This window comes from Chlorocebus sabaeus, chromosome 14, assembly GCF_047675955.1.
Source record: "Chlorocebus sabaeus isolate Y175 chromosome 14, mChlSab1.0.hap1, whole genome shotgun sequence".
Lineage (NCBI taxonomy): Eukaryota > Metazoa > Chordata > Mammalia > Primates > Cercopithecidae > Chlorocebus > Chlorocebus sabaeus.
In genome coordinates, this window is record NC_132917.1 from 79,357,110 (window position 1) to 79,368,165 (window position 11,056).

Consider the following 11,056-nt stretch of genomic DNA (forward strand, 5'->3'; position numbering starts at 1 on the left):
CCAAGAGTTTCCTTTTAAACAAATTTTTAGCTACTTTTGATGCTGCCAGTATGAGGACAATACAGGGAATCACAGCTCCTGGAGACTGGATGGTAGCTGCACTACATGACTACAATAATAATGCTAATTACAAGAATTGAGAAGTAGCCTAGACACATCTGAATGGCACTAGAAAACTTTCTAAAGAAAAACATAAGAATCAGATTCAACTATTGGAATGGAAGAACAAAGACCTCTGAAAACCTATCCTTCCACAACAATAACAGAGATATTGGCCCCAAAAAATCTAAAAAAAACCCTTCAAAGTCAATTTTTTAAAAATTCTGGAAAGTATGCAAAAGTTTGCCATGATCTGAGAAGTGTTTAGTAAGAAAAGAAAAAAAATATATTGAATCTTGTAAAAACAATAAGCTTTGTGATGGTTTAGCATGTGCAAATTTCATCTCCGTTTCCAGCTCTGTAGTGACCTTGAAAACCAACATTCTTGCGACTATGGTAGACTACTAGCCATTGGAAGAGGTAGAACTGATTTTTAGCCCATCACATCCATCACATGCCTCATTCCCAAAGAATGTTCACTATTTATGACAGCTCACTGAAAACTTCATTTTCAAGATTTGTCTTTATTTGACCAGACTCAGAGTTTGCTTAGTGCAAACAGCCATATTAGAAGGGCATTTATAGAAAAAAAAATAATGACAACTGATTAACATTACAGCTGCCTGATGCAGCATTTCCAGTTGAGGATAAGAGGCTGATTTTTTTTTAAAGCACTGAAAAGTGAGATATCTATAGGAAACTTTGCAAAGCTTTCACATGTTCCTGGGAATTAGAAGTAATTCATGTATGCAGGGCTGTGCTCATGGCCTATATCAGGTAAGATTTGAGAAGACAGTAAGCTCTCATTGTTGTCAGACCTTAAGGCTGTAGACAGTAAAAAGAGAAGTTTAAGGCAGGATTTTAAACTGCCTACCAAAGCACTGAAATGTACCCAGCACACATTGGTTCAAAGCATTTAAGATTATCTCTAATCAATCATTAACTGACCAAGAAGGTAACCAAATAGAAATGTCATAGACCACACACAACAAAAAATACAGACTTTACATAGTAGTCCAGATAAGTCAATAAACAAACAACAGCAACAACAAGCCCAGGTGTGTGGGGGTGATCATCTTCTTTCTATAATTTAAAAATTACATCATTTTAAATGTCCAATTTTCAATAATAAAGATGAGACACTCAAAGAAACAAGAAAACAGGCCTATACATATGAAAAAAGTCAGTAGAAACTGTCCCTGAGAAAGCCTAGGTGTCAGACTTACTAGGTAAAGAACTGACATTCATTATTAGAAATATATTCAAATAACTAAAGGAAAACTTGTGTAAAGAAGTAAAGAAAGGGATGAGAATGATTCCCTATGTGAACCCCCAAATACCTGAGACAGGTCTCAGTCAACTTAAGGAGTTTATTTTGCCAAAGTTAAGGATGTGTACCCATAGCACAGCCTCAGGAGGTCCTCAAGACATGTGCCCAAGGTGGTTGGGGCACAGCTTGGTTTTATACACTTTAGGGAGATGTGAGACATCAATCAAGATATGTAAGATGTACATTGGTTTGGTCCAGAAAGGCAGGACAATTCAAAGCAGGGAGGGGGGTTCCAGGTCATAAATAGATAAGAGATAAATGGTTGCATTCTTTTGAGTTTCTGATTAGCCTTTCTTAAGGAGGCAGTCAGATATGCATTTATCTCAGTGAGCAGAGGGATGACTTTGAGTTCTGACTGTCCTTTGTCTACAAGGAAATTCTTTGTGAGGGAGGTATGTAGTTTTTTGTGGTTTTTTTTTGTTTTGTTTTGTTTTGTTTTTTATCTTAGTAGCTATTGGTTTTAGGAATAGAATGGGAGGCAGGTTGTCTCTAAGCAGCTCCCAGCTTGACTTTTCCCTTTGGCTTAGTGATTTGGGGGTTCAAAGATGTATTTTCCTCTCATACCTACTGTATAGAGAATATCAATAAAGACTTAGAAATTATTTAAAATAATCATTTGGAAAGTTTAAAAGTACAATAACTGAAATGAAAACACTCACTAGAGCAGTTCAGCAGCAGATGTGAACTGTTGAAAAGAAAAAAATCAGTTAACTTGAAGACAGATCAATTGAGATTATCCAGTCTGAAGGTCAAAAAGAAAATATAAGAAAAATAATTAAGTAGAGCTTCAGAAATCTGTAGAACCACATCAGGCACACTATTTTACCCATATTCAGAGTGCCAGAATGAGGGGTAAGGAAAAAGGGGTATACAAATATTTGAAGACATAATCGTCAAAAACTTACCAAATTTTATGACAAACATTAATTTACACATCCAATTCATTCAGTGAACACCAAGTAGAATAAACTAAGGAGATCCACACTGAGACACATGATTGTCAAACTGTTGAAAGATCAAGACCCTTGAAAGTAGCATGAGAAAAGTGACTCCTCATGTATAATCAATACTCTGTGAAATTAGCAAAAGATTTCTCAGCAGAAACCATGAAAAGGAAAACACTATGAACTAAGACTTCTGTGTTTAGCAGAACTATTTTTCAAAAATAATAGAGAAATTAAGACACAGATAAAAACTGAGACAATTTGCCACTAGCAGTATAAAAAATATTAAAGGAGATCCCTAGGGCTAATATGAAAAGTCACTAAACAGTAACTTGAATCCTTATAATGAATAATGAATACTCCGAGGATGATATGCCATTCCCCATAATGTGCTTATTTCATGCTGTATGTATGACCATATCAAAACATCTCATGTACCCCATAAATATATACACATGAAATATACCCACAAATTTGTTTTTAATTTTAAAAAGAAAAACTGAATACCATTAAAAGCAAAAATAAAAATAATAGAAATACTAAAAAAAACCCCAGATGTAAGTCATAGAAAACAAGTAAGACATCAGACATAATGACTACCTATCTGTAATTAAGTTAAAAGTAAATTAAACTGACACTTTATTCAAAGGAAAAGGAATATATTTATTAAGTATATACCTTTTAAAATTAAATAAAAATTAAATTTAAAAGTATTAAAAAGAAACAGATTCCAAGTATATGTTATATGCTGTCCACAAGAGAAAAACTTCAAATTCAGAGACACAAACAGGTTAAAACTAAAATGCTAGGAAAAAAGATATATGATTCAATAGTACCCAAATAGTCATGGAGTGGCTATAATAACATCAGACAAAATATACTTTAAGACGAATTGTTACTAGAGGCAAAAAATAACATCTTACAATAATAAAATAGTTTATTATTTAAGACATGAAAATTATAAACGTATATCCACTTAGCAAAAAAGTCCAAAAATGCCTTAAGGAAAAACTCACAGAACTGAAAGAAGAAATAGACAGCTGAATAACAATAGTTGCAACAATAGTTGGAAAACTCAGTACTTCACTTTCAATAATAGATAGAATAACTGGCAGAAGATCAGCAAAGATGTGGAAAAGTTGAACAACATTATAAATGAACTATTAATATAAATCTCATAGATAGATGTAAAACATTCTACCCCAAAACTGCAAACTATGCAGTAGTCCCCTTTATATGTAGAGGATGTGTCTCGAGACTCCCAGTGGTTGCCTGAAACTGATAATAGTACTGGACCTTATATATACTGTGTTTTTCTCCTATAGGTATATGCCTATGATGAGGTTTAATTTATAAATTAGGCACAGTAAAAGATTATCAATAATGACTAACAAAATAGAACAATTATAACAATATATTATAGTAAAAGTTATATAAATATTCTCTCTCTCTCTCTCTCTCTCTCTCTCTCTCTCGTTCTCTCTGTCTCTCTAAATATCATACTGCATCACAGGTAACTGAAACTTCAGAGAGTGAAACTGTGGTTAGGCAGACTACTATACATTCTTCTCAATGCACTTGGAACATTACTCAACTTAAGTCATATATAGGCCATAGAACAGACCTCAATAAAACTTTATAATGATTAAACCTTCCAAAAAGTATGCTGTCTCATCAAAAATAAAATTAGAAATCAATCACAAAAGAAAATTAACAAAGATGTGGAAATTACACAGCACACTGTTAAATAACGGATCATAAAAGAAATTGCTTAAATGATTAAATACTTGGAGATTAGTAAAAATGAAAATACAGCATACTGAAAATTATGGGATGCAGCCAAAGCAGTACTTAGAAGATAATTTATAGCTATAAATGCCTATATTTAAAAACAAGAAAAATATAAAATTAATAACCTAACATTTCACTTTAATGAAAAAAGTAAAAGAGAAGAAAATTCAACCCAAAGAAATCAGAAGAAAAGATATAATAAAAACTAAAGCATAAATAAAGAAAACATTATTGGATCTAAGGATGGGAAATGTCTTTAATGTCTTCATACAAAGGAAAAAACCTAACAAGCTAGACAATAAAATTTTATGGATTTCATTACTTTAAAATTTAGAGTTTATATTAAACAAATTACAACTCTAAACAAAAGTAATAGAGATACGAGATTGGAAGAAGATATTTGCAATCCCTAAAACTAACAAGAGTATCACCTAGAACTAAACTGTTCAATACATAGTCACTGGTCACATATAGTTATTTACATTTGAATTTAAATCAATTACATAGAATTATATTTCAGTCCCTCAGTTGTACTAACCATATTTTAAGCACTCCCTAGCCAGATGGCTGAGGGGGACCATGTTAAACAGTTTTGATGTAGAATATTTCCATAATCACAGAGAGCTCTATGAAACAGACCTAATCTAGAATATATCACAAACTTATAAAAATTAACTACGAAAAGCAGGAAACTCAAAATAAACATGAGTAAAAAATATAAATAAGCATATCATAGGAGGAAAAGTCTAAATGGTTATCATGATTTCCACATATGCCTTAGGAATCAGAGAGAAGAAAATTAAAAGCAATGAGATACCAGGTTAGACCCATTTGACTAATAAAAATCTAAAAGTAGGGTATCAGCAAATTTTAGTGAAAACTAGAGGAAATGAGAAACTTCATTGAGTGTTGATGGGGTGTAACTAGCATAGTTGCTGTGGAAAGCAGTCAGCAATATTTAGTAAAATTAAGAATAGATATCCTAGCACTCACACACCTGGTTGTATATATCAGAGAAATTCTCATCCAAACTGACAAGATAAAAACAGTCATGGTCCTGGATGCTCAATCTATTATTTTGAGCTAGTTCCGTAGGTCTGTTATTTTGAGCTAGTTCAGCAGAATTTACTATAATTCTTGCTCTTTCCTTCTGTTTCTAACAAATTTTACTCACATACAATTACTTTCAGGATATACTGAAAGCGAAAGTCTTGCCCTGATTTTCCGAATAAATGTAAAAAAAAAAAAAAAAAAAAAAGGGCAATAGTGTGTGCATTGGCAACACCAAAAGCAGAACTTGAGTATTTAAGAACAGTTCCCAAGTACTTGGTTGTCATAAACTTTGGGTCCATAGTCAGGATATGAATATGGGGGTGGTAAAAGTATATTCTACCTTTCCTCGTGACAGCACATCTACTGTTTTTCTTGTCCCCTCCCTCCCCAATCAAGTGAATATTAGTATTTGTATTCGCCAATTCACCAAGTCAACTCTAGCAGCCTTGTACTTGGAGGAAATTCTTCTATTACTGTTCTTCTCTTTTGGATTTGTAATTGTATGCTTTTATTTATATATATATATATATATATATATATATATATATATATATATATAAATTTCATGCATAGACACTTCATTGAAAATTGAGAAATACTGTAAAAAGAGCTGCCAAGTAGGCACTATTTGAAACCATAATCTAGTGTTTGGAAATACGGTCCTTGGGCTCAGTGGAAATGTCAAGCATAGAGATGGTACTTTTAGTATTGTGGCAGATAGAATTCTAATACAAGCTCGTAATTCCTGCCCCCTAGTATTCCCTACCCTTGAATGTCGGTATGATTTGTAACTTGATTCTATTTCTTTCCATGTCTCAAAACTTTATTTGATTTATTTATTTTTTTCTGAGACGGAGTCTCGCTCTGTCGCCCAGGCTAGAGTGCAAAGCACAATCACGGCTCACTGCAAACTCTGTCTCCCAGGTTCACGCCATTCTCCTGCCTCAGCCTCCCAAGTAGCTGGGACTATAGGCGCCCGCCACCACGCCCGGCTAATTTTTTGTATTTTTAGTAGAGATGGGGTTTCCGTGTTAGCCAGGATAGTGTCTTATCTCTTGACCTCCTGATGCACCTGCCTCGGCCTCCCAAAGTGCTGGGATTACAGGCATGAGCCACCGCGCCCGACCTAAACTTTACTTTTTTAAACAACTCTATTGAGATATCATTCATGAACCATATAGTTTATACATTTAAGGTATACAAGTCGAAGGTTTTTAGTATATTTATAAATTATAGCTTGCTTCTAACCAGTAGAATATGGCAAAGATGAAGGAATTTTTCAGATTTAATTAAGATGCCTAATCACTTGACTTCAGTCAAAAGGGAAATTATCCTATGTTGGCCTGACTTAATCAGTTGAGCCCTTTAAAAAAGAATCTAGAGGTGAAAGACTCAGCCACAGAGATTCCCTCTCTCCTCCTGGCTCTGAAGTTCCATGCGTGCTATAGCCACAAGAAAATGAATTCTGCCAACAACCTGAGAGAACGTGGAAGAGGATGCCAAGAGTCAGATGAGATTGCAGCCCTGGCTGACAATTTGTTTTTATTTTTATTTTTATTTTTGCAATGGATTCTTGCTCTGTCACCCAGGCTGGAGTGCAGTGGCATGATCTAGGCTCACTGCAACCTCCACCCTCTGGGTTCAAGGGATTCTCCTGTCTCAGCCTCCTAAGTAGCTGGGATTACAGGCATGTACCACCACACCCAACTAATTTTTGTATTTTTATTAGAGACATGGTTTCATCATTTTGACTAGGTGGGTCTTAAACTCCTGACCTCAAGTGATCTGCCCACCTCGGCCTCGCAAAGTGCTGAGATTATGGGTGCTAGCCACCGTGACAAGCTTATTATTGTTTTTTTCCCCATTTTTCGTTGACACAGAGAAATTGTATATATTTATGGGTTACAGAGCAATGTTATTATATGTGTATACCTTGCATTCTGATCAAATCAGGGTAATTAGTATATCCATCTTCTTTCAACTTTGTGAGAATACACAGTTATGCTGTTCCCAGACTCTTGAATTATGGAAACTGTGTGATAATAAATGAGTGTTGTTTTATGCTGCTAAGCTGTGGTAATTTGTTACATAACAATAAAAAACTTACACAAGCATTGAGGATGGGTCATCTGTCTTTGGCAGCCAGGAGGTAAAAAGACACAGAAGATTACTCCTCAGAATACTGAAAGAGGAGGCATACTCAACAGAGATGGTGTCATCTTTATAAAAGAAGATCAAGAACGATGTCGTAGAATTGAAGGAGAAAAGAGACCCAAGGAGAAGGGTGGTTAGTTCAATATGCTGCAAAAATATCAAGAGGAATGCAAACTAGAACTGACAAAGGCATTACAAGAAAGGTCATTGATACTTTACAGAGTCCAAAGGCTTTAACAACCAATTCCTAGTCAAAAAGAATCATGGCATCTGAAGCTCTCAGCTTGAACAGCAGCAGTGGTCTGGAGTTCAGGGTAACAATCAAATTCACAAGACAGAAAAAGCTATACCCAGAGCCAACTTTATTTAGCTTTCAGAAAGGATACATGTAGGACCACAACACAACATGCAGGGCAACTCGGTTTCACTTAAAAGCACAACTTCTGAAGTCCAAAAATTCCTCCACATTCAGGCCCCACAATGGGCATGAGAGAAAAGACTGAGCAGCTGTGGACCACCTCACTCTGGGAAGATTTAAATTCTGGGGTCTTTTCAGTTTCTCTACCTTGCTAGTCACGTATCTCTTCAAGGGCATCCTACTGGTGCATAGCCTTATGCAGCTGTCTTAGGGCAGCTGAATATCATCAATATCAGTTACTGATTACTCAGTACGTCATGTTGACAAGGAGGTAAAGGTGCTTATCTGTTGCATAGTCACCTTGGTTAGGGTCTCATTTATTTTAAATCTGCTATAGTTTTATAAAATCTTTGAGTTAATATTGCAAGAAGGATTTGACCAAGGAAAAAATCTTGGGGCTATAGGAAACATCACATACCAACCTTTCAAGCAGAGAAAACATAGCCCATAACTCCATAACTCAGTGTCTGAGTGCTTTCTCTAGAGTCTGCACTCTACTCACTCACACTGCAGTAAATGTTTCCATTGTTGTTTATTCTATATCGATAGCATGTTCCATCTCTCTGATGTCTCCTTAACTCCATAATTTCAATGAGGTAACCACTCTGAGCTGAGAAGCCCATCTTCATTTACAGGACCTTCTTTTATACCATACCATCTCACATGGCCTGTGCTTATAGTGCATTTACGGTAGTCAGTGTCTTTGCTTCAGCCCTGGATTCATTTATTCATTCCATCCCAGAGTATAACTCTGACCTCCAGCTGCTTCAGGACAGTCAAGTTTGTAAAACCAGTAGGAACCATATTGCAAATGTTGCCTAATAGGAAGAAATAATGTTACAATGGATTAGAATTGCCGAATTTGCAAAATTGTTTACTGACCCCTCGAGATTCTTAGACTTTACACGAAAAAGCTACAGGACTATTTTAGGTCAATCTCATTTTACAGCCAAGAATTGTAAGTAATGTACAATGTAGGGGCTAATTCTGGTAGGTGGTAAGGTGAGGCTGCCTTCAAACTAACTTAGGGGAGCAGATTTTTGACTAATCCCAAGAACTACAATGAGAAATCACAGATCTTATTTTCTGTTTTTTTCTCTCCCCATGTGCAACTTCACACACATGTACATAAACACTACATGCATTATCCCCACACACCTACAACATACCCACAATATCCTACTTATCTATCCTGTAAGTTACCTGTCATGCTCTTACCCTCTCCATAGTACCCTCTAGCAATAAAGAGGAAGAAGGAGGAGGAGGTGGGCAGAATAGACCTTCCTCAACTTATGCCATTGTGAGATAGGAGGATTCCAAGGATACACCAGATAGAAATGAATTTTCCAGGTATACCCTAGACTAAAAGACAGCTTTCCACCGAGAAAACACAGAAAAGGATAGTTTTTCCCACATGAACAGAAAAGGCTGACAAAGGGTTGTATCCATCTCAATCCTGCTACCTTAAGGAAATGCTCCCAGCCCAACAGAAATATGCCAAAACATGTATGTGTACGGTTTTCTGTGCAAAACGTAGTGCTCGGGATGTCATTTGTCGTGAATCTATTTTAATCCACTAGCACACTGCTGTATCTTTGTTCTTTCTGCCCTAACTCCTGACTTCATGTATTGGACTTTGAGTTTTTGTCTGGAGTTCCCAGACTATCGTCACAGGTAATTGACTTCTCAGACTCAGAACTACTCAATTCCATCCTGCAGTCAGTGGATGATTCCTACTCTCTAACCTGGCATCTCTGACTGACTGAGAATCTGTCCCATCTTCTTCCATTAATAGAGTATATGGCTTGAGATTCTAAACCATCCATCCACTTCTTCCTCCATGCCCAAAGTTTAGCCTTAGAGCCTGGACCTTTGACATGTGGTGAACTTTGAGAAAGTGATTTTCACAGAGAACACAAAGAATAAGCTGAGAAGGAGAAACTGGATGGTGAAGGGATTAGAAGGCATGGATATGAGCCATCTGTTCTATTAATGAAAGAATGGCATGAAAAGGAAATGAGCATTAGTAGTGATAGTAGCAGCTTCCATTGTGGTTACTTTAGGTCAACCACTCTTGTAGTATATTTTATTTAATTCTTACAATAACACTTTGGAATATATATTTGTCAATTATGTTTTACAAATGATGAAACTAAAGACAAAAACTCTTAATTTGTCTTAAGTCTTTCAGCTAATAAATGTCAGAGTCAAGGTTTTTTTCCTCAATCCTTCCATCCCTCAACCTCTGGTAACCACAGATTTACTCTCTGTTTTGAGAGGTGTTTATTATCATTGTTGTCATTTGCTTTTTTGTGGCTGGGGAGGGGGTGGTTCTGGGAAAAAATGGAAAATCTGCTAGACAAATTTGAAAAGAGCTGTAACTCTTACTCTCTACTTTTATGAGTTTGGCTCTTTTAGAGTCTACGTACAGGTGAGATCATGCAATATTTATCTTTATGTGCCTGGCTTATTTAACTTAATATAATGTCCTCTAGCTTCATTCATGTTGTTGCAAATGATAGAATTTTCTTATTCTTCCTTTTTTGTGGCTGAATAATATTCCACTGTGTATATATACTCCATTTTCTTCATTCAGTCACTTACTGACAGACACTTAGGTTGATTTTGAATGTTAGTTACTGTGAATAATGCTGCAATAATCATGGGAGTGCGAATACCTCTTTGACATATTCATTTCATTTGTTTGGATATATACCCAAAAGTGGAATTGCTGAGTCACATAGTAGTTCTAATTTTAATTTTTTGAGGAACTGCCATACAATTTAACATAATGATTATAGTAATTTTCATTTCCACCAACAGTCTGCAAGGGTTCCCTTATCTCTACATCCTCACCAATAACACTTGTCATTTTTCATATTTTTGATAATAGCCAGTATTATAACAGGTATGAGGTGATATCTTGTTGTTACTTTAATTTGCATATCTCTGATGATTAATGATGTTGAGCAATTTTTCATAAAACTATTGGCCATTTGTATGTCTTTTTTGAGAAATCTCTACTGAAGTTCCTTGTATATTTTAATCAGATTGTTTTCTTACTATTGAATTGAACTCATATATATGTATATAAAATCCCCTTTACCAGATATATAGTTTGCAAATATATTCTCCCATTCTCCCATACTCTCTTGAGTATTTCCTTTGCTGTGAGTAAGGTTTTTAGTTTGATATAATTCTATTTTTGCAGAGTCAAGATTCGAACTCAGGCATGCGGTTTTTTTTAGAGTTGATGACATTGACAAC

General features: G+C 35.5%; 1 non-coding gene across 1 annotated transcript; it reads right to left on the reverse strand.

Moving 5' to 3' along the window:
* Nucleotides 1-10,116: 10,116 nt before the first annotated feature.
* Nucleotides 10,117-10,175, reverse strand: LOC119627419 (U7 small nuclear RNA). The gene has a single exon (XR_005243613.1). It is a non-coding gene; the product is annotated as a U7 small nuclear RNA (small nuclear RNA).
* Between the last annotated feature and the right edge of the window lie 881 nt (nt 10,176-11,056).